This window comes from Pleurodeles waltl, chromosome 10 (genome assembly GCF_031143425.1).
Source record: "Pleurodeles waltl isolate 20211129_DDA chromosome 10, aPleWal1.hap1.20221129, whole genome shotgun sequence".
NCBI lineage: Eukaryota > Metazoa > Chordata > Amphibia > Caudata > Salamandridae > Pleurodeles > Pleurodeles waltl.
In genome coordinates this window covers 770,481,053-770,503,648 of record NC_090449.1, presented here as the reverse complement: position 1 = coordinate 770,503,648, position 22,596 = coordinate 770,481,053, and the positions used below count along the sequence as shown (strand labels likewise).

The 22,596-nt window shown below is 42.4% G+C and overlaps 1 protein-coding gene across 2 annotated transcripts in view; it reads right to left on the bottom strand.

Moving 5' to 3' along the window:
• The window catches only part of ARHGAP21 (Rho GTPase activating protein 21), a 367,146-nt gene that overhangs the window by 191,173 nt on the left and 153,377 nt on the right, over window positions 1-22,596 (bottom strand). The window lies entirely within an intron of this gene.

The following is a 22,596-nucleotide window of genomic DNA, read 5'->3' as shown; positions in this document are numbered from 1 at the left end:
TGTGCTGGTTTGCTAGGTTTCCCCAGGTGCCGGCTGAGCTAGAGGCCAAAATCCACAGGTAGGCACTGTTTTCTATGAAAAAATGTGATGTGTCCACGTTCTGTTTTGGGGCATTTCCTGTCGCGGGCGCTAGGCCTACCCACACAAGTGAGGTATCATTTTTATCGGGAGACTTAGGGGAACGCCGGGTGGAAGGAAATTTGTGGCTCCTCTCAGATTCCAGAACTTTCTGTCACCGAAATGTGAGGAAAACTTGTTTTTTTAGCCACTTTTTGAGGTTTGCAAAGGATTGTGGGTAACAGAACCTGGTCCGAGCCCCGCGAGTCACCCCTCCTTGTATTGCCCTAGGTCTCTAGTTTTCAGAAATGCACAGGTTTGGTAGGTTTCCCTAGGTGCCGGCTGAGCTAGAGGCCAAAATCTACAGGTAGGCACTTCTCAAAAAACACCTCTGTTTTCTTCCAAAAATTTTGATGTGTCCACGTTGCGCTTTGGGGCATTTCCTGTCGCGGGCTCTAGGCCTACCCACACAAGTGAGGTATCATTTTTATCGGGAGACTTGGGGGAACGCCGGGTGGAAGGAAATTTGTGGCTCCTCTCAGATTCCAGAACTTTCTGTCACCGAAATCTGAGGAAAACTTGTTTTTTTAGCCACTTTTTGAGGTTTGCAAAGGATTCTGGGTAACAGAACCTGGTCCGAGCCCCGCGAGTCACCCCTCCTTGGATTGCCCTAGGTCTCTAGTTTTCAGAAATGCACAGGTTTGGTAGGTTTCCCTAGGTGCCGGCTGAGCTACAGGCCAAAATCTACAGGTAGGCACTTCTCAAAAAACACCTCTGTTTTCTTCCAAAAATTTTGATGTGTCCACGTTGCGCTTTGGGGCGTTTCCTGTCGCAGGCGCTAGGCCTACCCACACAAGTGAGGTATCATTTTTATCGGGAGACTTGGGGGAACGCCGGGTGGAAGGAAATTTGTGGCTCCTCTCAGATTCCAGAACTTTCTGTCACCGAAATCTGAGGAAAACTTGTTTTTTTAGCCACTTTTTGAGGTTTGCAAAGGATTCTGGGTAACAGAACCTGGTCCGAGCCCCGCGAGTCACCCCTCCTTGGATTGCCCTAGGTCTCTAGTTTTCAGAAATGCACAGGTTTGGTAGGTTTCCCTAGGTGCCGGCTGAGCTACAGGCCAAAATCTACAGGTAGGCACTTCTCAAAAAACACCTCTGTTTTCTTCCAAAAATTTTGATGTGTCCACGTTGCGCTTTGGGGCGTTTCCTGTCGCGGGCGCTAGGCCTACCCACACAAGTGAGGTATCATTTTTATCGGGAGACTTGGGGGAACGCCGGGTGGAAGGAAATTTGTGGCTCCTCTCAGATTCCAGAACTTTCTGTCACCGAAATGTGAGGAAAACTTGTTTTTTTAGCCACTTTTTGAGGTTTGCAAAGGATTCTGGGTAACAGAACCTGGTCCGAGCCCCGCAAGTCACCCCTCCTTGGATTCCCCTAGGTCTCTAGTTTTCAGAAATGCACAGGTTTGGTAGGTTTCCCTATGTGCCGGCTGAGCTAGAGGCCAAAATCTACAGGTAGGCACTTTGGAAAAAACAGCTGTGTTTTCTATAAAAAAAATAGGATGTGTCCATGTTGTGTTTTGGGGCATTTCCTGTCGCGGGCACTAGGCCTACCCACACAAGTGAGGTATCATTTTTATCGGGAGACTTGGGGGAACACAGAATAGCAAAACAAGTGTTATTGCCCCTTATCTTTCTCTACATTTTTTCCTTCCAAATATAAGAGAGTGTGTAAAAAAGACATCTATTTGAGAAATGCCCTGCAATTCACATGCTAGTATGGGCACCTCGGAATTCAGCGATGTGCAAATAACCACTGCTCCTCAAAACCTTATCTTGATCCCATTTTGGAAATGCAAAGGTTTTCTTGATACCTCTTTTTCACTCTTCATATTTCAGCAAATGAATTGCTGTATACCCAGTATAGAATGAAAACCAACTGCAGGGTGCAGCTTATTTATTGGCTCTGGGTACCTAGGGTTCTTGATGAACCTACAAGCCCTTTATATCCCCGCAACCAGAAGAGTCCAGCAGACAAAACGGTATATTGCTTTCAGAAATCTGACATCGCAGGAAAAAGTTACAGAGTAAAACATAAAGAAAAATGGCTGTTGTTTTCAGCTCAATTTCAATATTTTTTTATTTCAGCTGTTATTTTCTGTAGGAAAACCTTGTAGGATCTACACAAATGACCCCTTGCTGAATTCAGAATTTTGTCTAGTTTTCAGAAATGTTTAGCATTCCGGGATCCAGCATTGGTTTCACACCCATTCCTGTCACTAACTGGAAGGAGGCTGAAAGCACCAAATATAGTAGAAATGGGGTATGTCCCAGTAAAATGCCAAATTTGTGTTGAAAAATTCGGTTTTCTGATTCAAGTCTGCCCGTTCCTGAAAGGTGGGAAGATAGTGATTTCAGCACCAGAAACCCTTGGTTGATGGCATTTTCAGGGAAAAAACCACAAGCCTTCTTCGGCAGCCCTTTTTTCCCATTTTTTTGGAAAAAACAAAATTTTCACTGTATTTTGGCTATTTTCTTGGTCTCCTCCAGGGGAAATCACCAACTCTGGGTACCATTAGAATCCCTAGGATGTTGGAAAAAAAGGACGCAAATTTGGCGTGGTTAGCTTATGTGGACAAAAAGTTATGAAGCCCTAAGCGCGAACTACCCCAAATAGCCAAAAAAGGGCTCAGCACTGGGGGGGGAAAGGCCCAGCAGCTAAGAGGTTAATTCCTAGACCGTGATAGGTGATCATAAATATGAAAGGAATGCAATATTCTATAGCAGTTTATACGTTTAAGAAGGCACAATTTAAATCAAACCTCCACGTATTCAGCTTCATTCTTGTCGCAAGTTTTGACACCATGCCGCACTCTTGTACTGTTTAGGATTTTTCACTTTACCAAACAATATTTGTACTCTACATACTTCATACATTTGGCTTTACAAGTATACTTTTAGCAATTCCATACGTGCAGATTCATATATAGTACCAGCGGAAAAGAAGGAGGAGGTTGCGGGGCCATCTACATCTTGATGTTTCAGGCCAATACATACATAGATCATAACAAAATGGCAGGGATAAATCAAGTATCCACACCTCAAGGTAGTGAATTTGGCAACGTGGTTCCTGAAGTGCAAGGATTTGATATTTATGCCTATCCCAACGATGAATGGATATCATCAGTGTGGCCGGAGAAACAACTACGTAATTGTGCTAGGCAGTAAAATAGCATGGCTTTGGCTTGTGGTGCACGGAGACGAAAACAGCATCTATTTTAGTCTTGGTTACCATACATTTTGCAAACGTTGCTATTTCCTCTAGATACTAAATTAAGTAACCAATCTTTAGCAGGGGCTATTTGGGAGCCTTGTCAAACTACCATAAAACATGCGGTTCCCCTCACTCTATATGAGACCAGTCATACATTCATTCTTAGAAGGGCTACTGTACCTAGAATTACAAATCACTTTTTAATATAACTGTCTCAATAAATGGAATATGTCACTCCAGGCCCTTACAGTGTGGTAAGCAAATCTAGTATCGCAACTGCATTTTTATAGCCTTTAGTACCCTTCACAAAGTGATGAAGCTATTTGCTGCAAGTAGCATGCAACTCCTGAACCCAAGGTTCCTGTTTAATCCAGCAATTATTTGTTGTTAGAAATGGGGTCTTTGGTTGGCAGTCAGGTTACCCTCTGTCCAAGCAAGGACCCTCACTCTAGTCAGGGTAAGTCACACACAATCCAAATTATCCTGTGCCCACCCTCTGGTAGCTTGGCACTGAGCAGCCAGGCTTAACTTAGAAGGCAATGTGTAAAGTATTTGTGCAATAAATCATACAATAACACCATATAGTACCATAAAAATACACCACACAGTGTTTAGAAAAATATATAATATTTATCTGGATAAATGCAGGTCAAAACGATCAAAGATGCACTAAGTAAATGTAGAGATCACTGAATAGTGACAAAGTGTTTTAAGTCCTTTAAAAGCAAAACAAAGTCTCTTTCAAGCACAAAGTACCTGGTTCGTGTGAAAAATCTCCACAAAGGGCCACAGAGGAGGAGAAGCGTGGAAACAAAGGTGTGTGTGTCGATTTCTTGGGCCGCACACGGCGATGCGTCGTTTAGTTTCCACGCAGGGACGGCTGTGTGTATTTCTGGCGCTCGGTCGTGGATCCTCTTCGGGTTGCGGGGTTTTCAGACGCCCCAGGGACGGTGCGTGGATTTCCTCTGCTGGCAGGACGAAGTCACAGGAGCTGCATCGATCGGGTAGCCGTTGCATCAAATTTTCTACCGCACAGCAGGCACTGCGTCGATTCCTCTCTGGAAGTCGGGCTGCGTCGTTCCATGTCGGCTATGCATCGATCCAGTGGGCCATGCGTCGAATTTCCAGTCACTACGTGGCGCTGAGTCGATCTTCTGGTTGCGAAGTCGGGCTGCATCGTTCCGGTTCGGCGTTCAGTGAAATTTACACCGCAGTGAAGGCTGAGCGTCGTTTCTGACAGGCTGTGTGTCGGATTTCGCCGCACAAGGAGTCCTTCTTGAAGAGATGACGTTTTTTTGGTCCTGAGACTTCAGGGAACAGGAGACAAGCTCTATCCATGCCCTTGGAGAGCACTTCTCACCACAGCCAGAGAGCAGCAAGGCAGCAGGGCAACAGCAAGGCAACAGTCCTTCACAGAAAGCAGTCAGGTGAGTCCTTTGGGCAGCCAGGCAGTTCTTCTGGGCAGGATGCAGGTTCTGGTTACAAGTTTCTTCTCCAGGAAGTGACTGTGAGGTAGGGTGTCTACCCCAAGAAGTGTCTAAAGTCTGTGGTTTTGGGTGCTCTTCTTATACACATTTTGGCCTTTGAAGTAGGCTTGCTTCAAAGAAAAGTCTCACTTGTTTGTGAAATCCTGCCTTTTCCAGGAAAGGCCTCAGACACACACCAGGGGGTTGGAGACTGCATAGTGTGAGGGCAGGCACAGCCCTTTCAGGTGAGAGTGACCACTCCCTCATAGCACAGATGGCTCATCAGAATATGCAGGCTACACCCCAGCCCCCTTTGTGATACTGTCTGGAAAGAGGTGCAAACAGCCCAACTGTCAAACCAACCCAGACAGGGAATCCACAAACAGGCAGAGTCACAAAAATGATTCAAGCAAGAAAATGCCCACTTTCTAAAAGTGGCATTTTCAAACACACAATTTCAAAACCAACTTTACCAAAAGATGTATTTTTAAATTGTGAGTTCAGAGGTCCCGTACTCCACATGCTTATCTGCTCCCAAAGGGAAGCTATGCTTTAATCATGTTTAAAGGCAGCCCCCAGGTTAACCTATGAGAGAGATAGGCCTTGCAACAGGGAAAACCGAATTTGGCAGTATTTTACTGTCAGGGCACATAAAACACATTAGTATATGTCCTACCTTAACCATACACTGCACCCTGCCCAGGGGGCTACCTAGGGCCTACCTTAGGGGTGTCTTATATGCAGGAAAGGGGAAGGGTTAGGCCTGGCAAGTGGGGACACTTGCCAAGTCGAATTTACAGTTTTAAACTGCACACACAGACACTGCAGTGGCAGGTCTGAGACATGATTACAGGGTTACTTAATGTGGGTGGCACAATCAGTGCTGCAGGTCCACTAGTAGCATTTGATTTACAGGCCCTGGGCACCTCTAGTGCACTTTACTAGGGACTTACTAGTAAATCAAATATGCCAAACATGGATAAACCAATCAACAGTACAATTTACACAGAGAGCATATGCACTTTAGCACTGGTTAGCAGTGATAAAGTGCTCAGAGTTCAGAAGCCAACAAAAACAGGTCAGGAAAAATAGGAGGAAGGAGGATAAAAGTTTGGGGATGACCATGCAGAAAGGGCCAGGTCCAACATTTGTCAATTAAATTAGTCTTGTGCTCTCAAGTAAACCACTCCATGCATGTCCTCCAACTTTTGTAGTAAATTAAATTAACAGGATGTTAGTGTGATCATGAGCGTGGGGTGAATGTAATCTCATGTAGATGGCTAGTATGGTAAACAGACAGGCTTTAGAAGATGAAGTATAGTTAGGTTGAAGGAAAGTGTTTTCAAAGAAGAAACACAATAATAGATGATAAGACGGACAGTCATGCTACTTAGAATATTCCAGCAGAGGAGGCATGCATAGGATTGAAAGGTGACGAGAGGGTCCTGAGAAAGGAGAGAGAAGCATTTAATAGTTTTGAGTCAAGGGCCATTTTTCATGAAGGGTTTAATGAATATAGTCTGAAGAGGCTTTTAGAGTTAGCATGCAATCGGAGGATGTAAACTGTAGAAAGAAATAACATTAGGTGCATGTGAGGGAGTGTATTGCACTGTAGCACTGAATAGCACTTACTACTCTCAGGGCGGTCGCTGAAGCACTTATCTGCATAGAAATCATCCTTAACCATGAGGGTGTTTGGTTACTGTTGTATACTGTCTTTGTATTGAGCCAGTGCTAGAGTGATTCCATGTCACGTGTGATGACTGAGATGCGGTTCTTATGTTAAGGAGCTCAGCACTCAATGGTGCAACATGCATTTCTATGGTTTGTGGTATGCTGACAGCACTGATTGACAAGTAAGTCCCAATTATTGTGTTGGTAAGTTTTCTTTATTGTTTTCAATCCCATTCCTTTTACTGGAAGTGGCCATTCTCTCCGTGTTCTTATCGATCTGGGAAGGTATCAGGGTGGAGAAGGAGTGAGTGGGAATATGAAATGGACAGATAGACTGCACTATAGTTCTTCTCTATACGATTATGAAACGTTAATTTAAGAGATTAGGTAAGACACACATAAACATCCTTTTGTCATAACAGGATGCTAGTGCTCAAGATATGGACTATGTTGGAGTCCATCCAGCTGGTCAGTGTGGCAGATGGCTCCAGTCCTCGCAGACATTTCTGATTAGTACTGAGTGTGAGGTAGGTAGGCTGGTATAGCCTATGACTGTGCCTTTCAGTTGTCAGCAAGGTTCCACATAACCTTTCACACATAATCTGCCAATGAATATGAGGGATTAGGTAGTGAACTAGTATATGGCATCATATGGTGAGAGGGAACATCATTTTGAGAAAAGAAGTCTGTCATAAAGTACAGAGTTAATGTCCTCCATGCTCTGACTAGAGGTACAGTGGTTTGATCCTGGGGCTTCTGGCACCTGAACATGCTGGTGAAGTCCCAGTTGTGACTGTCTTCTCCCTGTGGAATGGGCAGCGAGTCGTACCTAGGAGAGGGCCATCTGCCTAGTTGATCTACTGGTGGGGCTGTACCCACCGCAATAGGCTTCTAGATCTCAGCAGGTTGGCTGTAGCCAAGAGTGAAAATCACTTGCAGCTCAGAACACTGGGGCACTGGGGGTAGTCAGGAGTGATAATAACTTTAGAACCCATCAGGTGAGCTGGAGTCAATTGTAAAGGTACCACAGAGTTCATTCCCAGCAACGCTCACCATGCTGTTGAGTATTAGGGTTTGTACCCAGGTATGCTAACCCCAGAGAGCAAAAATACAGTTTCCCCACATACAGATGAGTAGCTGGTGGTCTGAATGCAGGGTGGTAGAGTTTCTGACCTTAGGCCATTTCCAGGACTAACACACAGCAGTCTTATCCTGTCCTGTAAAATGAGATTCTGAAGGTATCTTTCTGCCTCTTACTCCAAATGGGTTTTTGTTAATGCAGGGCTGTGCCCTGGCCACAGTGCACTTTGAGCCGTTCTTACTGGATTTAACTGGAGAATAAGCTTGAATAAGTGTAAAACTCGTATTGCATATCTAACGCACACTGATGATCTTGTTGTATTTATTGACACCCCTGCCCCCCTTCACCTCCCTGGAAAAAAAAAGGGTTAAACAGAAACGGCCAGCTCTGCTGAATACCGTAATAAGAACACACTTCTAACTGATGTGAATAAAACTAATAGTCTAACATTTTCAAACAGGCCCAACACATTTTCGTAGTGGTTAGCAAATGTTAAACCGCAGCAAGTTACTCCATATACATATGTAGGTTTAACATTCCCTTATAATTTGAGCTGGGATAATCACCTCTCCTACATACAGATCAAACTTTTGACCAGAATAACTACCTTTAATCAATTTGATAATTCTCATGGCAGTCACTCCGCCGAACCCTCAGAATCAATATACAATAAGAAGGTCATATCATAGTCTCCTTATTGTGTGCAACTGCTAGCAATGGATATTACAGTCAACTGGCCCAATGTTTAAAGTAATATCAAGAACCTACTCCAATCGCCATCTTGTGCTATTACAAGCTATGAGACCAGAAAGGAACAGCATAGCAAGCAAAGCAATACTCACAGTCTTGTGGTCAAATTTATTTTTTTACCTTGTGAAAAAAACGCGATTGTAAATACAATCTTAGCTTCTTGGTGGATTTTGTAGAGGTGGTATTATTCCATTCACTCCTGAGATGAGAATCAATACTACAAATATTCTTATATGGTCAGACCACATATCAATGAATGATTTCAGTAGAAGTCGACAGTAAGAAAAACTCTTGGGTTGCCTTTCTTGCCCTGCCTCGTTTCAGTGAATATTTCCTAGTTAAGCAGCATTCAAGGCAAGGATGCACATCTTGCATCTTAAATTAGGCATAATCCAGCTTGGAAACTTAACAGTTGATGGTGGCAATAAAAGCCCAAGCTGGGACCTGTATTTTTGATTCAAGTGTAAAATTCAATGTCATGCATCTGTTGCTTGATTGTTCGTTGTTACTGAATCGGTGTAATGCTATGTGTTTTTGACCACCAACTCCATCCTGAACACCGACTCCATTTTGTGCTTAGCTTCAGGCACCATCACAGCGACAGAACAGGTTTTTTTTCCCCACAAGCAGCTTATTTTCCCCACCGAACGTAATTTTGCTCTTCTCACCAGAGCAGGGTCATACCGTGCTACAACATATTATGGGGGATGCAAATGGAATGAGTATACCAGGCTGGGAATGCTTTCATCAGGGAAAAGTACAGCTATGTCTCTAGAATGCACATTGGGGCAGGGCCAGTTCCTTTGCATGTTTTTGACACAGACTGAGTACAGCCAGTGGTTGAATTCCATAGCCAAAGGGAGGAGAGTTATTAGAATCTTCCTGTTGAGTTAGTTTAAGGTATAAAAGGCGAGGAAACTTGGTGCTGAGGTAGAAATCCACCTGCAGAGTGGAGGCACTGCCCAAGAAAATCCCATTTGGGGGATGGTCTCCTGTATCAGCCGTTTCAGGGTTCCCTGGATTGATGCTGGCAAAGACGATGGATTTAACTGATGTATTGCACACTTTTTGCCTGTCACTGGTTAACTACTGTGATTTGTTTGACATATGCATATGTTACAGTGCATTTGAGTTAAATGCTTACTTTCATATTTTTCATGTGCTTTTATTTGATATCCGGTAAGTGCCTTAATACATTTATTACTCAGATTAAGAGTGCTGCATTCTTTGGCATAGTTTCCTCTTAGTTTAAAGCAGAGTAACACACTAGGGGTAAACAGTTATTTGGTCTTCAACATAAGAAATATGTCATCATCATTTGTATCAATGTTCTTCATTGATAACTCAAATGCACTTTATGGATATAATTATTGTAATTTTATTCTTTTTAAAAGTCATTAGGAAAATAATACTTAGATTTTAAATTAAAAAGTGTTATTGGTTTTACATATTTTAATGGTCACTGTGATTGCTGTTTACTATTATTTTGTTAAACTAATAAAGAGAACGAAATAAAGACAACACATCCTACCACTGCAAAAAAAAGAAATAGTTGATTCTGCTGTGCTATTCCTCAGTAAAGAAGATGCTACACACTAGACCAGGGGCATAATTCAGAAGAAACAGTAGCATCTTGGGGCTTCATTGGTAATGTCATACATACGGACATATGGAGCTGTATAACAAGGTTTCTTTGTATATACATTTAGTAAACTCGAATACATCGGCATTCACGCATGGTTAGAAGCTGGGGCACACTAAACTAAAAAAAAAAATCTATTGCTTACCAGTCCCTTACCACAAAATCTCCACGAACTGGAAACATTACTTTACAATCAATGCACAGCTTACGACTGCAGAATAGATCCATATTGCAGAAGGACACATACTAGGTCTTTGTAACCATAATTTATTAGCTTGAGGCTATTCCACTTTCACCTGAAACCTTTCTTCTTCCCGAGAAAAGAATGTCGGCATGAACATACTTGCGTAGAAATCTCAAGCACAATGGGATGAAATACATTTCATCTGAAAATGGAGCTAAGATGCAGGGAAGGATAATACCATTATCTGGCGCAGAGTAAGTCCGCTTGTATTCAAAGGCCAAAAACAAAACTTTGAATGCTTAATCTAAACGAGTATTCAAATCCAACCACTAGACATCAGGATGAGGCAATGTAAATCGTTTTACACTGCAAAATGCCATTTTTGCTCACCCGTATTTTACACCGTTCTCGAGGCAGTGATTGGAGGCTGCCCAATGCCTGCTTTTATCGAATCGGTGTCTGATCAAGGAGGACAATATCATCTTCACCGATTACCACTGGTAACCCAGCACTGCTCAGTTTTATTTTAGTGGCCAGAGACGGAAAATATTTGCAAGTCCCCTAAACGAAGTTGTGTGGCACTCGAAAGATCAGCTTCTGGTTACTATTCTTCACTTTATGACTAACTGTTTTAGTCTTGTAATGTAAGACTCCCCTCCCAACCAACTTCCTAATTGTTGTCTCCACAACACATTTCTTTATTAATACTTTGTGCTCATCACTTTTTCTAGTCCCAGAACTCGCTTTCATCCTGAAATGGTTCAATTTCACGGAAAACTAACAGTTTGAGATTGTTCTAACTATCCAAGTTACTGCTAGATTTCACTACCTCATGCAACACTTTTGCAAATCATGTAGTGGCCCATTGTATTTTTTAATTCGATATAACTAAGCATAAATCATTCCTATGCTCACCATGTTCGCATGAACTGGTGGCAGATTATGCACACAATGGAAAACATGGTATCGCTGCTCTGAGGTAACTATCTTGCTGGTTAATACAAGTATAACATTGCTCTGTATTTGTTAGCATAAATGTAATTATAAAGCCTTTCTCACTTCCTTTACTTGTAAAGCCTTCTTCAAGCCCTTCACCTCTGACCAAAACAACATCCTTTGCGGCATCTCTCAAGATTTATCTTTCAGGCCCACCCTGTTCAACACCAACATTACCCCTCTGGCCAACATTGTTAGATCTCCTGGACTGAACATCTACGCTGACAACATCAAACTCATCCTCTCACTAGCCAAAGACCCAGACACCACGCTCACAAATTTCAACAAATGAATGACAAATACTGCCTAAAGGATGAGAACATACTGCCTCCAACTCAACATCGACAATACCAAGCTACTCATCTTTCAAAGCACCTCCCCGTGGAACAACTCATGGTGGGCCCCCCAAACTAGGAACTCCACCTTCACCTTCCAGCCATGACCGTAACCTCGAAATCATAATGGATGACAGACTCATCATGAGAAAACCGATCAACACAGCATTCTCTCCCTCCTTACCCACACTCCACAAGATTTTTAAGTGGCTCCACAACAACTCCAAACTCACCGTCACTGAAGGCGTGATCACCAGAAGGCTAGACTATGGCAACGCACTTTATGCAGGGGTCACAGTGCACCTCCTCAAAAGACTACAAACTATACAGAGCTCAGCATCCAGACTCATCTCTGACCTCCCCAAGCAGACCCACATTATCCCCACCTCAGAAAGCCTCACGGGCTCCCCGTACAGAAGAGATGCCAATTCAAGATGCTAACTAATGCCTTCAAAGTCCTCCACAGCCTAGGACCTGAGTACATCAACTACCGACTACATTTCTACCTCCCATCAAGACACCTATGCTCTGCCCTCCTCTTTCTAGTACACACATGCCGCATTCGTTGCAACAACAACGGAGGACACTCCTTCACCTACCTCACCTCGAAAGCCTGGAACAGCCTCCCACTACACCTGCAAAGCTCATCCTCTCTACTGGAATTCAGAAGAGTGCTCAAGACCTGGTTATTAAAGTAGAACTGCAGCAGCAATTGTATACCAGACCTGGTTCCCTCAAGGGCGATAAGCCGCGCTCTACAAATCTAATTGGAATGGAATGAAAAGGCCACTTGGGAAGTGAATACACCTTATACATCACCATCAACACACATTCAAACTGATATCCCATATAAGGTACAAAGAGAAACAAAGAATTACAGATCGCCACACTTGATTGCCAAATACTGCAGCCTGAAGAACACAGAGTCCTTGGCCGGCGCCATTCTTCTCCGGCAACTAGAAAGAGTAAGGGGTAGTAAAACAAACAGCCCTAGAAACAGCAAAACATACTGGTTAGCATCACAAACCCAACTTAAGTTGGGAGATAAAGCAGGAAAATTGCTGTACTGTTTAGCCAGCAGGATATCCTCCAGGTTGGTACCATCGATGAAAAACCCTCAGAGCAGGTAATACAGGAAGCATGACAAGAATCCCCAACGCATTACCACAATACTATAGTACACTGTACAGGGCACATCCCACACCATAAAGGAAGTTAGTCTGCCTCTGATGTACCAGTTAAAAAGTTATTTGTGAAAGAAAGATATCAGAGTCACCAATAACTGAAGAGGAGATTTAAGACTCAATAACTAGTGTGCAGTCAAGGAAAACAACTTAATCCAGCAGATTCCCAGCTGAATTATACAAGGTTTAAATTGTTATTAACTCTTCATACAGGGTTTTTTTCAGTCCATACAAGAAGGTGCCATCACCACCGACCTGGAAACAGCCACAACACCGATCTAATTCAAAGCAGGATAGTCACCAGCAACACTAGCTCTAACTCCATCTCTCTTAAATATGGAGGATGAATTATTTGCCAAAATATTGGCAACTAGAATGCTGAATGTCTTCGCTTCCTTAAGACACTTGGATCAATGCAGCTTTATGATAAAAAGAAACAAGCAGCATTGTATCACAAGGTTCCAGCTGGTGACTTCAACTGAAAGGAGCTTGAAGGAAACAGTGTGTTGATTCTACCCGATTCTGAAAAAGACTTACTCGCTTAACTGGGAATTTTGGCCCTCTCTTTCGGTTTCAGATAGAACTACTACATAATTGTCTGTAAGCTCAGGTGAGACTAAAACTGTTATCTGAGAATTTCCCTATAAGGAGAGGTACCTGACAGGGTTTCCTCACTCCCCTTTCCTATTTGCACTAGCAATAGAACCCCTGGCAAGCTGGGCTTGGTGTGATGCACAAGTGGAGGGATTTTTGTGGGCAAAGGGCACAAATGATGTTCTGCTCTTCTTGCAGACCCTACAAGCCACAGGCCTCAGACTAATAACGATAACTGAGAACTATGGGGAATCGCCTAGTCTTGTGGTCAACTGGAATAATTCCAGCGTTTTCACAATAACTGGAGCTGTGCCATCAGTAAATTAGCAGATTAAGCTACAGATCCAGATAGAGTTTTAAATACCTAGGCTTACACAGTGTTCAACACGGACCAGTGCTGGCAAAGGAATATTTAACTCCTTTATGAGGCTTTACAAAAGGACTTTACCGCAATGAGTATACTACTCCTCATCATTCTTGGCAGAGTGCCACTGTACGAGACACACAGACGGCTAAGACTCCTCTACACTTCTCACTTCCTAAATACAATACTAAAGAATTTCTTCAACCACCTAAAGGGAGACCCAGAACGTTTTATAATGAGGGGAAGTGGGCAAGAGGAATAAATGCATTTCATGGCAGAAATACAATTATATTACTCGGCCTCCCAGACGACTGTGGTAAATAAATGTTTTTTGAGAAGGCCCTGGGAGATACGCCTAGCAGTGAATCCTGTATGATTATGCAATACACATTATACTCCCATCTCCTTCGAAGGTGCCTTTACAATGCTAGCATAATACTCTACGAAGGACCTAATGTAATAAAAAATGTTACATAAACTCTATGGTATGAGAAATGATTGAAACACACAGCTCAGTTCACTGGCTTTAAAGCATGGACCTATATAGACATCTATAATTCACCACACTAAAGGAATAATTCCAGTTACATAAATCACAATTTTATAAATATAGACAACTCAGGCAAACACTAGAAAACAGCCCATTGGCTAAAAAACACTCCCAGAAATAAGTTCCTTAGAGGCCAGGAATCACACTTCGGGGGACACGTAGATTGGAGGGTGGAAGGCATCTCTAGTATATTTGAAACTGTACTATACAACTATTCCTACACCGTAAGGGACTTAAGCACCAGGTTGGAAGATCTAGGACACCTTGGCAAAGAAGTTTGGAAGGAGGCATTAATGGCCCCACAAATGCAGGCAATATCGGGCAGATGGAGGCCTATCTATAAACAACATATTATACCCTGGTACGCCCCAAGAACATGGGGAAGTGCTAGTCTACCGTCTGCTACAGTAGCCACAAAAGCAGAAGGGATTTTTCAACATGGCAGGTATTGCCCAATTGCCATAAAACACTGGCAACAAATTACAAACACGATGAGACAAGTCTTACTTTGCTTTTTAGACAAAACAGGGGATATACAGGGCAAAGTGAGATTAATTAGTATAGGGGTTTTGGTAGCAAGGAGAGAAATACTGGATATCAGAGAAAGGCACTCCCAAAAAAGGAATGGCTGAAGGGGAAGTACACATGTCCCGGCAAGGAAGGATCAATTCACAAAACCAAGGAATGTCCACAAAAACATTGATCTGAGGTCATCAGTGGGAATATTTCCGATAAACAGCATAGATCAGGCCTGAGACTCACAGTTTCGGGGGTGAGGGCGTTCTAGTGCAACCAAAATAAATCAACAGTCAATATATGGTCTGCAACACATTAAGTGGGTAGAATTGCTAACTGAAAACCACCACGGGGACACTTTATTCAAATTGATATTTTTGTTTTGATTGCATAATGTACGTAAATAATAAAGAGAATTTTAAAAAATCGCCCATTCAGGAACAGTTGGCTTATCCATTCGACCATTTCAGTACTCCTCTTATCATGAGATTACGAAATCAGTTGACAATTTTAAACGTCATTTTCTGTTCAGGATTCTGTTCTGCTGCCTCTGGTTATGATTATACAAGCGGTTATGAGGAGCACGTTTAACAGTGTTAAAAAGCTGTATGTTTGGGTTGTGCATGCCTAGATTAAAAAAAAAAAAAAAAAAGATTGAAACCCACTCCCTTAAGGTATATTGTAACTGCAGGATCCTTCCGGCGCAGTGTCTTGGTCAGTTGTCAAATATTTACTTAAACTGTCTGCAGTGGTGTTGGCCTATTTCACCTTTTGTGCTGGAGCAGACCTGTTGGTTTACCCATAGCCCTATAAATACGATGCCTACATGGCTGCTGGGTACAGCATGATTAGTTTCTATTCTTGTGATTAACTCAGAGGATTAAAGGTTGCTAAAACGTTTCACAGAAACACAAGTATAACCTAAACTGGGGGTACCATTGGCTGAAAAGTGTGTTCCATACATAGGTCTGCCTGCTACAAACCTGTCATTTAATGAGTGTAAATGAAGCGAGCAAAGACTTTCTAATAAACTCACCCAAACACCTCATATTGCTGTTAAGGGGCAGTGGCAAGTGGGATGCCCCAGATGCGATCTATGTGCAAAAAGGATTGTCCATAGGTTACAGTAAACCAAATTTGAGTTTTAATTTCCTATTACATTTGAACAGTTCTTATTATAGCCTCCAGAAAGCATGATAAAAAGGTGGATTAGATTTTGGGTAGTCCTAGATTTGGACGTGAAATATGGATGGAGATCAATGTTTACTAGGAGTAGAGAACAATCACTACCTTTCCATTTAAACTGTGGCACCTGCAAATCTTTATGTCTGAGTAGATGGAGTTAATCCCACAGTTAAGGTTGCTCGAAACAGACACAAAGGACATATTTTGCCCCCTTCTTAATCTCTTTTCAGCCTGCATTTACATAGTAACTTCTGTAGCTCAAAAGAGAACGGTTCTCGAATGCAAATTATTCTGTTCGATGAGGGAAAAAAGAGCAGCAGTATGCGTCTTGAAAGAGTTAGGCTAGGCCTGCTACATCAGAAGAGATCACCAACATGTTTTTTTAAGAAAAGACAGACTGAATTTTAAATGTTACACCAGTGTTCACTGAGGTTTGGAGATCTCCCTGAAGATGCTGTATTTAACCATCCCTAATTTTCTCCATTAGCAGAATTTTAATTATCAGTTTGACCTTAGAGTGTCTGGCGTTTTGCTAATAGGCACCATGGGATGGTTAGATTCTTAGAGCATTTAAATGGTGAAGAGGCCCTAAATGCTCACGCCTCTATTTTTGGCGGTGGTAATGCTCAGATTTGGAATGATTGGAAATATTCTGGGTAACCAGCTGTTACAAGGATTGTTGATGACGATAGCCCAAGATGCAAAGATTGCTTTATGGTTCAATACCAAATTTGATGCCTACAAACTGGCTCAGATCACACTTGTTGGCTACTTTCCCAAAATTATAATTACACTTCTAAACTAAAATCCATCCACCCATCTATCCATACGACTGTAGGGGAAACACCATCCATCCATCTATCCATCCATCCATACGACTGTTGGGGAAACATTTCAAATGATTATGCAAATGCAACATCCTGGGAATGCTTCCTCTGTTTAAAAGGTCTTGGCTCCCCCTTAAGGTATATTGAGCAGTCCTGTAAAAGAGCACAGTGATTCGTTTGTTTTAGCAGACTCTTTGTTGCAGTAATTATGCAAAGACATACTTGCAAAATTACTGTGCGAGGGGCTGCTAGCACAGGTTCCTCATTTTGCTGGAACTCCAATATTACTACGAAGAGAGGTTAGTAGACAGATCAGACTCAATTGGTCAGACAATATACATTAACTTCAATGCTTTGCGATTAGGAACCATCACCTTCCTTATGTGGCTTGCAAAAGCATTTGTCCAAACACTGAACAAAAAGCAAGCATCGGCAAAGCCAATAGGTCTGGCATTGGCAAGCGTCCAATGGTCTTTTTTGATTAATATTCATTGACTTTTTGCAAACATAAAAATTAAAAAATATAGGAGTGGCAAGCAGCCTAGGCATCACATCACTGGCATCGAAGCGCACTGCTTTTTCTGCAGCTGTGTGCATTAAATCATGCAAACATTTTGTCACAATACATCTCGTGGGTCAGAACACTGCCCCATGTGACATGCTGTTGTGGGAAGAAGGAAAATCTGAATGACCTTCGAGCAGACCCGTGGATTAAGAGGGCATACTGAAAGCCTCTGAAGCGGTCTGTTGATGCGACCTAACTAGTGATATTTCTTCACAAATAAAAAAAAATAAAAAAACGAATATAAAGACCTTCTGTGACTGGGTCTGATGGCTCCAGTTCAGTGATGCCACAATCAAAGGTTAAAATCGTGGTAGCGTGACACAGACCTTAATCCTTCCAAGGTCAATAACATCAGTACCACCCAGTAGGGTAATAGCACACAGGTTAGTCAGTCAGGAAATCCAAGGATGAACATGCGCTTTACAAATCTGCATTATGTATAGTATCTTCTGTCATTCACTGGCTTTAGTTTCATCTGTCAGAAAATGTAACTTTCGTCCGTCAGCAATCTGGTTAGAGAAAACACTAACCTTTCTAGACCTACTCCAAGGCTTATTTCCCTCAGCTGCATCGAACAAGAGGCCAACTCACATCAGTTTTAGAAACTCCGAGTACGACAACCTTTCTAAAATTTGATTTCCAACTGTTGCAGGGAAAAAAAACAACGGGGATGGCGCAGAGCTAAGACACTCCACACCAGCAGCACGGGAGCCACTGAGAGCTCTGAATGAGGAAAAAAGGGCACGTGGAAGCGTGAGGAGCACTTCTAAGAGCTCTGAGTGGGACATGTGCTGCCTGTCGGAGAGGCAGGGGGCTCTGAATCTGGAAGGTGCCCCACCAGCAGAGGAGTGATCAGGAGATTTCAATAAAACAACAGTTCTAGGAGGCATAGAATTATATTAAAGCGTGCTTTCGTCAGCATCACTCAGGCTGCGAGGGGAATTTCCAGAGAGGAAGCAGGCAGTAGCACGCACGGAACTTCACAATTAGACACATTGACCTAGGGGCAAATAACGTGGGAGCCGGGACCAAGCCTCCTTTGCATAGCAAAAAAATCTAAACATCTGCCAGAAGTGTGGGCAGATGCAAAACCTGATGGACACATCAATTTAACGCCTGGAGGTAGGTGGCTCACCCACACAATCCAATGGCAGAAGGGGGCTGACCCAAACCCCTTTAATGTGCATTTCATTTTATGATGTTAGGTGCTGATGATTCAAGATTTTTCGTTCAGCTGAACTTGTTTGTAGCCAGACGTGAAAATGACAAAAGTTAAGGGCCTACTGATACTAATGAAGGGACAAGAGCAAATACTGATGCAAAGGATGCCAAAGACCAACTCTGGTCATAGGCAAACTGTTCAGTTTGGGTGTCCGACTGGTAAACCACCCACCAGGGGTCCAAGACAGAAGGAACCGTCAAACACACATAAATAAGCCTCAAATCAAGAGACTACAATTGTCTTTGGTGAGTGAACTCAAGATGTCTATGATAAAAAAAAAAAAAAAATGGAAATTGGTGTTCACAGAAGGTACCGGCTTCCTTTCTAGCGCAACACCAGGAGTCTTAATGAAAGCTTATACTAGTCTCAAAAGCAAAAATGTCCATTTGTGGCACACCCCCCACACTGCAATTCAGAGGGAAGGCACACCCTAAGGGAGCTCCATTCTAAAGAATGAGTTAATCTTGTAGTACTGCTCTTGATGAGGATTACTCCCAGAGGTCCACGATCAGGTAATAAAAAGGCAGGCAACAAGTGACTCCGTGCTTGTGGCTCTTAAGATGGTTAAGAGTAGCCTGCGTCCTGCATGCACTGCACACATATTAGAAAAATAATGTTCCAGGGTGTCAAGCCACAAACTGGGTGTTACCAGGGCTCTACTGGCAATGACAAAAACCTCAGATTTCCTGAAGTTTAGTTTTAATAAATCATAACATATATAGTTCACTATAGATTAAAGCAAAGATTTTTAAGCAGATGAGGTGGTAACGTACACGAGTCAATACTGATGAGGATGTTTATACCATTGGCAATTGTGAACATTTCATTTAGCCCCAAAGAAAGGCTACTAGTGGTCTTTCCGAAAGTAAGATGTTGCCCAGTACAGGGCACTGGTCAGATTTCCTATAACGACCGGGTGTGGAGACAGCATCATTTGGTTAATTGTATCAAATGCCACTGAGAGATGACGGTGAAACCATCAACTATATGACAAATTCTCACCCATGGGGCTATTAGAACTTATTCAATGCCCCAGTCAGGGTCGGATCCTAGGCTGAAGGAGGTGCAGTACTTTAGAGTGTTACTTCCTAAACTGGGAAGCAGTACTTCAGGAACAACTCCCTCAATAAGCTTAGTTAAACAAGGTAAACTGGATATTATTTGCTATTGCCCTGAACCAGTCACCAGGTAAACAGTTTTATTGTTCCAGCGTAAGACCAGTGCTGTTATCAGTGGTTGTTGCATTCATCCAAGGGCAAAGAGAGAATTATTGCTGTGATCAGCAGCAGAACATGATAGCAGCTTAGCATTGAAAAATATGAACAATTAAGTAGTCCATCGTCTCTGAAGCCAAGAAGGTGCTGAAATTATATACCAACTGGGCCTCCTTTAATGCAGCAAAATGATATTGCAGGACATTTTGAACAGGCAGCCTTGTTGGAATATGACAATGTCCAGAATAATGAAGGCAGAGTCTCAAAATTAAAGAAGCCAGAATATCTGAGAACAAGTGCCTATAGGCCAATGCAAAAGGAATAAACGAAATGCGTTTAGGCCAATGGTCTTGGATACAATCAACACTGCACAAAGCAAACAGACAAGGAAGCTTGTCTAGAACCAAGCCAGAAACTCAATAAGGTAATACAGACTGTCAGTGTCAGGGCAGTTCAAATCCTAAATCCCAGAAGGCCTTCATAATTTGTGCCCAAAATCCCTGAGGCCACTGTATCTGGGAGGGCGAGACAAGAGAGGAATAGAAGTCACCTTACACACTTGACCAAACATCCTCCTGAGACATTTAAACTCTTCCTGAAAAACTTGTGGCAACTCACAACACATAGGCGTGGGTGATACCGATACATGTCCTGCTACCCCAGCCTCCGCAGCAACTGCCACTGGCAAAGACTTTGCAGCCAAGAGAATAACTCTCTCTTCTATGGGCGATTGGGATTTTATTAAAGAAAAGTTGCAGACTACCTGTACAGAGGGCTTGGATAGTCAGTCCCTTTCTGGAGCCTGTGTTCACATGGCTGTTAATGCCACAGATTTGCTTGGCGCCTTTGATCCACATAGTAACTTTCAAGAATTATCAGCTTAATGCTCTTCTGTGCCACTCATAAGTCCCTTTAAAAGCCTACTATGGGCATCCCTTGGGATGTGCTCAGTATAGTACTGAACCACAGCAAGTTTGAAGCACACTCAACAAATTTAGTTGTGGAGGCACCTTTGCAATAATGTCGAGAGTTTGCCAATTTAAGGCACCAAAGAGCAGACAGGAATGTCTAGTCGATTCTTCCATTTTTTGGCACATTTTCACTCGCAGGCTGATGGAATATGGTAAAAGGGATGTGGTGTCCACATGCCTATATCACACATCCTAACATGCACTAACTAGATGAGGCTAAGTCAGATCTTCAGATTGGGCCAGAAAAGATCTGGTTGTGTGGGCAACACAGAGAAACGTTAATACATTAGCAGTGAAGCTCAGAAAAACTCCCTAGTATGCTTGCTGAGAGGCGCAGAAGCATTGCACCAAAGAGAAAGGCTTGGCCAGGAAGTCTTGTCCATCCAACATAAGTGGAGCACATTCTTGTGAAAATGTTTTTGTTCCTCTATTTTGCTTTTTAGCAAAATAATCTTGGAAATCGTACAGTGTCTGTCTTACCACTAGCCACCACAAAATGCTATGCATCAGAACCAGACCTGAAAGAACTGAACAGGAGAAGGTCCGTAAAGAGTCACTCCAAGAAAATCCAGCAAGGGATCACTGACACAAAGTACATTTTTGTAAACCATATCTACCTCTGTAATGGACCAGGAAACAATGGTTGCTAGGAAGGACTTAGCACAAATGAAGCACCCTATGTTGACCAAAACAAACTAAGATAAGAACAACCTAACGAAGTCTACAGAAATGCAAGACAAAGATATGTTCAAATCACTGCGATGCATGTATCCCCAAAAATACCCTTTTATAGTGGAGGGAAAATACACTCCAAACTTGAGACCTAATGTACCAGACTGTCCACATGCAAAAGGAATGGACATACGACTAAATTACATGTCACCTAAAATCATAGAAAAATGTTACATTTTACGAAGGTTCAATAGCATCAAAATGTACAGTTTGCCCAATTTCTTTTACAAACCTGCAGCATTTTGATATTATTACAATATTGTAGGTTTTGGAGGCAGTGCTGTATGCATATGCCAATCATATATATACAATGACATGAATATCATGAAAGCGAAGGTATTAGGTAGCAAAGATATGGATAGGTCTGACGAGTGATAAGCTTTATAAGCACACAAATACTTATTTCAAAATGGAACTTATTTTATACAAGACAACCGTCTTTACTTTTTAATGATGACATTTCACTTTATAGACACTTCCAATTGATCGAAAGCAAACATGAGTCACTGACGCCACTACAAATCTGAAGAAAGATAAGATGAATGCATCAAATATTTTGCCACTTCAATGAAAGTACTGCTATCCTTCTTAACAGCTGCTTAATACTATGGTAAGCAAATCAATCAGTGGGCGTGAGGTGGAGAACAGAAAAGATTATCACCGATCGCATTATCATGATTTGGATGAGAACAGTTGTCTCCCACCAAAGAAAGCCGACCCTCCAGAACACAGTAAGCAGTTCAGGACTATAATAAAGTCTACTTTAGTAGAACAAAATATAGGTACTTGGAAAATGTAAACACAGACTCTTGAAACAATGATAATGTAAAAAGAATCAAAGGTTTGCTATATGTGTGTGAGCAATGGAAGAAAAATAAATTTACAGTACAGAAAATAATGGTAATAATGCTTGCAGGCATACTGCACTTTCAAAAGCATATGTGCGGATGTCAAGTGCTGTGACGTTTACTCCGAGAACAATCAATATTCTCCATAAGCTTCGCATTATAATATATGTCGATACAATTAAGCCTGGTAGGTAGCTATTGTGACTTTTCTTCAACACTGCCATGGCAACTTTTGAAAACAGATCCATGAAGGGGCGTGGTCTGTGACGTATGTTACTCATACCCTTAAATAGCTGTGGGCCATGCAATGCAGCCGCAGAGCCGTGGGCCTGCTCGTTTACTTCCTAGAGGTGTAAGACAACTG